Here is a 5,211-nt window from a genome sequence, read left to right on the forward strand (position 1 = left end):
TATTTTGAAACATTGGACATGTATTTATATCAGAATGTTTACAAGTAGGGTATATTGAAATCTGAATTACTGATGGCATGTGATAAGGGATGCACTTAAAATGTAACCTAAATAGAATTGGTTGTGTACTTGCACATAGATACTGTCCTCAGGAATACCAATTTAGTTTATTCTTGAATAAAGTACTTTTCAAAACTTCTATAAACTCTTAGTATAATGTAGAGGCAATTGTAGTTCAGATGCTTAAATGTAACTGAGAAGAGCTCCTTATCATCAAAAGTATTAGTATGCATACACATGTGTACACTTGGCCATGTGTAGATGATTCTTAGTCAAAGAGTGTTGGCTGCTCTTCATATAAAACAGCAGCCTAGGAACAGTTCTACTTCTGTTTTTCCTTCCCAGTGGTCCCAAGAGGCTGGAAATTGCTGGGCCATGTTTATGCTCTGATTTTAGACCCTTACTCCAGTTATATCCCTATGCCTTATCCACAGGAATGGAGCTGGCAAAGAAGTTATGAAGGTAGAGCAGGAAAGCAAATGTTTTCCTTACAAAACAGGAGCTCTCTGTGCTGTCTATATTACCTTTAGTGTAGTTTCTGTGCAAGTATTCACCTCTGAAAAATATACAGGTTACATTGTAAGTATGTCCCTTATCATGTGCCCTAAAACCCAAAGGAAGAACATCTCTCTTCAAAGACCTCTTTGTGAAGTTTTTCTTGTCTGTTCACTTGAAGAGGCAATAGAAGGTTATTTTTACTTTGGCCACACTATATGCCTCTAAAGGGGCTTGTATGTTTCTGCCAGCCTCTAATCTACTACTCTGCCAGTAGTCTACTACTTATAACTAAATTCAACCACCACAGTCAACAGTCTCTGTGTGATTGCCCAAATGCAGATATTCACATGGAAAATCTTTTGAGGTGTCAAGGAGAAAGGTGTGTACAACTGCAGAAGAAAGGAAATCCACAACTACATGATTGGTGTGCAGAACAAAGGGAGAGTAGGAATGTTCTAGCCAATGTTGGTATATACCATGCATAAAAATCGATAACATGTTATGTTCTTTTCTATTTACACTTGTCTACTGAGGAGGACTTGTTAGTTTTGCAGTTCTAATATAATACAAATGGTTTAATGTTTGGTTTCTACAATGTAATTTCTGTTCCTATAGTCTATATCATTTATCAGTTCTTGTCCAAGTTCTTCCATTGTCTTTTATGTGCTTTTATAAGGAAATCAAATGCTAAAATCTATACTGCTATAGCTTTTAACGTGGTACTTTTAAATGCAAAAACACAGACATATATAATGAAAAAACACATTTTGTTTTCATTTGTAGGCAGCATAAAAATGAGCTATTAAACAGTTCTGTAGCAATGTTTATCTATAATTCATACCACAGCTCAATGTGCAACTGCTTACAGAGTTACATTTTCTGTTAAGAATGTGTAATGTATTTGTTACAGAAAACGTTCACAGTGTACTTCAGAGAAAAGGGGAGATAAGAAACAACAAGTAAAGGTTGTCTCTGTGATGGGTTATTAACAAGGCATTTCCTCACTTTCATGAGCTTAAAACCCTACAGTCCATCCCAAGCATAGGGCAGTGCAAAGTTGTATCACCAGATTAGGAGGAAGACAGAGGGACTACATGAACAATCTGGTTCCTTCTCTTATCTTGCTCTAGTGAGGAGGCCGTATGTGCCAATATATAGAAGACACCATTTTCTTCTGCTGTTATATTGACAGTGAATTGGCCAACGCAGTGGAGATGTAAATCCAAGGCCTTCTCTACTACTTATCTCTCCATATGCCACTATTTTCCACCAAACCTATACTTTTCTCAAATATAGTCTTTTCTTTACTGGTATTTCTTTACTCTAATGTTGTGTTAATATAGTGTCTGTATTTAATGTGTTTTAGTTAAATATACATTATCATAATAAGACTGTTGAAAATGCACATGCAGTATTGCAGTCATTAAGGACTGTAAATGAAAGTTCATTTTTCAAGTTAGTATAATACTGCATAGTTTTTAACAGCAGCAAAATATTTTATTATGGAAAGCTACATACAAGTAACCTGACCACATATTGGACAGATTGTAATATTAATTACTGTGACACAACTTATTTATCCTTTTATTTACTACTTGAATTTTTTTATGCTAGACTTCCATTAGACTTATTATTAATCTTCAGTGTACAGTCATTTAAACTTTAGTTCAAGTTAGGTTCATCAACAGTTACAAGCTAAAGATAAAAGTGCATGCATTATACAAACCTCAGATTCAGCTTATGACTGCAGAGAGTAGCAAGTTAATTAATCCAGGGCCTTAGAGCTCATTGGTACAGCATATGGCCCAAACTACTGTGGACAGCATACCATTCCCACAGTACACCTATACCTAGCCTCCCAGGCTCTCCACCATTAATATACAACAACAAACAGTTGGGTTCAGGGGAATACTTGCTTCAGCCACTAGCAGAGCCCCTACTTAGGAAGACCAGAACCTCTGGGCATGTCCAGATGTGTGTTTCCCTAGGGACAAATAGCAGAGGCACATAGCTGTGCTGTTGCTACTTGTCCCCAGGGATCACTCATGTACGTGCACTCTAATGTACAGCAAGTTGCCCTGGGTGAGGTAGGGGAGGCTTGGGCCAGCACCTGGGTTGGCCCTGGCAGCTTTATCTGGGGTCCTGGGGGCCTCCTAGGGCTTCAGTGGTGGTGATCCAGGAACATATTGCTGGGCCAGCTGTCAGAGTGTAGCTCTGGCTGACCAGGCTTCAGTTCCGGGAGGTGCATGCTGCTGCCAGGTGCACTGCCAAGCTGTTTTTTGGCACAGGTTATTTTTTGACAGTGATGTCAAAAAAACTCACCACTGTGCAAATTAGCAGCACGGTGAATGCCTCCAGGCACAGTATGTGTGGTTTGCAGCACCACAGACAGGTCTACAGTGCCACAACCTGCACATGTGTGCTCATCTGGACACACCCTCTGGGTGCATCTAGAGTGTGGATGTGTGGTTCCCTGGGGACCAGTAATGGCAGCACACCTTGCACTGCTGCTTCTTGTCCCTGGCACATGGCGAGTTGCTCTGAGTGGCATAGGGGTGCTAGGGGCCTCTTACTTGGGGGCCTGGGGCTCCAGCCACAGTGATCCTACCAATTGGATCCTGGATATGCAGGGGTCAAGAAAAATGTCAGGAAAAAAAACCAGAGCAGTGCACAGTCAGGTAGTGTGCATTTGCAGTGTGGAGAACACTGGGCTGTGTGGTATGTGGTGCTGCAAATGCGTTTGTAGCACCAAATACTGCATGACCAAAATCATCTGGACACTCCCTCTGAGTCTACCCATCTTGGGCTTTATGCCTGGCTTTTATGTGCCATGAAATCAATATCAGTGTTCAGTCCTTGGTTCCTAGTGTTGAGTCATCTTATGAATTTTATTTCCAAATACATCTTTTAAAGATATTTGGAAGATTCCCTTTGAGCATGAGGATACTGAAGTCAGAAATAGCTTGGAAATAGTATTGTATAAACTATTGTTAGTCTCAAAATGTGTTCTTATATATTTTTAAATGGATAATATAATTGAAATTATTTTCTATTTTTTTGTCTCCAGATAAAATTTCCTTCCTTCCAGTGCAGCCTAGGGTGCAGAATTTTCTAGATTATTTCCTTCAGTTGTCACTTCAAATGTTTTGGTTACTTTTGCTCACTGGTAAACTTGAGATTCCCACTTCTGGGGCACCTTGACTGAAAGCAAGACCACATGTTTTCTCCCTATGCTCTCCCTGTCATCCTTTCTTTGAGTTAATAATAATTGTACAAACACAGGAAAATATCTGACTACATTTTATAGATAATTCAGAGATTGCTTCATTTATGAATCTCTCTTCAGAACTAGATTTGAATAGTGGGGGGCATCCACACATGCAGGCACATGCAATTGCACCAGCTCAAATAGAAGTGGTGCAAATTTGAGGTGGGGCTTTTTGCCTCAGCACACATGTCTGGATATGCACTTTGGTGTGGTGCAAGATCTGCAGCCGGGGTGTGTGCGTCTGGGGGAGCTAGAGCCTGGGGCCAGCATATATGCTGGACCCATCAGTATAAAAAGCTGCCCTGTCCTGGCCTCCTCAGTACTTGCTCTCAGGAGCTTCTGGGGTGGCTGAGTCTGTACCCCACCCTCATCCCACAAGCAACTGGGAACCTCAGCTGGTGGCTCGTCCATGGAGCTGTCACCATGGGAGTGTATGTGGTGAGCTTCACAGACATCTTGGTCTCCTGACCCTTCTATGGGAAGAGGGAGACCCTGGTGCACATGACCCTCAAGTGCACCAGGCAGCACCCCTCCACCACCAGAACATCCTTCTAAGATTCTGGTTGAATTTTACCTCCCACCTTTTTGTTTTTGATCACCCCATCCACAGCCCTACCAAGTCCTGGGACCTCCTGGTCAACCTCCTCTTGGCCTTTGTGATCCCAAGTATTTTGTTGTAGCATTCACTCATTAACCCCCATACAATAGGGGACCGTGATATTTGCAAGTTACAAATAGACAGGAGCTTCTGGGGCTCAGCCAATTGGTACCTGGGGACACTACCCCTTTTGCCAGCTGGACTGCTGAAGCAGCCCTGAGAACCCTTTACCCGCTGTAGCAGTCTGGCAGTGGGGGATACTGCCTGGCTGTGACTTGCTTCACACCTGCCAGACCCAGTTGGGGACTGCACATCCAGTGGACTGTGGCTGCAAAGTTGACCTTTGTACAGCACTACTGCCATGTGTGCCCCTGCCCAGCCATCTGGGCAGCTATCACCTGGAAGATGTTCCCAGTGTGGTTGCCTGCTTTCAGCTGTCAAAGCATATCCTCCTGGTCCCAACTCACTAGAAGGTCAGCCACCTACAGATGGGTCCAAGATGCCAACTCTGAGCAGGTTCCTCTGCCTGGGTCCTGCTACTTGTCTCCCTACCAGGAATTCTGGTGTTCCCTATTTGAAAACTGAAAAATCCCTGATAAAAAAATCCAAAAGGTCACTCTGTACAATACTTCAAAATCCATGTTCCTCCACAATTAGAACAAAAGACCACTATTTATAGGGAGAGAGAGCAAAAGACAGAGAGACAGTGATCAGTTAGGCAATATTTTATTGATATATCTACAGTGTTAAAGCAGTTTGGAAGTCTACCAGTGTTTCTATCATCAGA

The 5,211-nt window shown here is 42.2% G+C and overlaps 1 long non-coding RNA gene across 1 annotated transcript in view; it reads left to right on the forward strand.

Annotated features, from left to right (window-relative positions):
- LOC109303421 overlaps nt 1–2,005 on the forward strand; it is an 18,182-nt gene extending 16,177 nt beyond the window's left edge. Inside the window, exon 4 of the long non-coding RNA XR_002099101.1 lies at nt 1,469–2,005. This is a non-coding gene — a long non-coding RNA (uncharacterized LOC109303421). The remainder of the gene's footprint in view (nt 1–1,468) is intronic.
- Nucleotides 2,006–5,211: the final 3,206 nt, after the last annotated feature.

This window comes from Gavialis gangeticus, unplaced genomic scaffold (assembly GCF_001723915.1).
Source record: "Gavialis gangeticus isolate Ggan-Ray unplaced genomic scaffold, GavGan_comp1, whole genome shotgun sequence".
Classification (NCBI taxonomy): domain Eukaryota; kingdom Metazoa; phylum Chordata; order Crocodylia; family Gavialidae; genus Gavialis; species Gavialis gangeticus.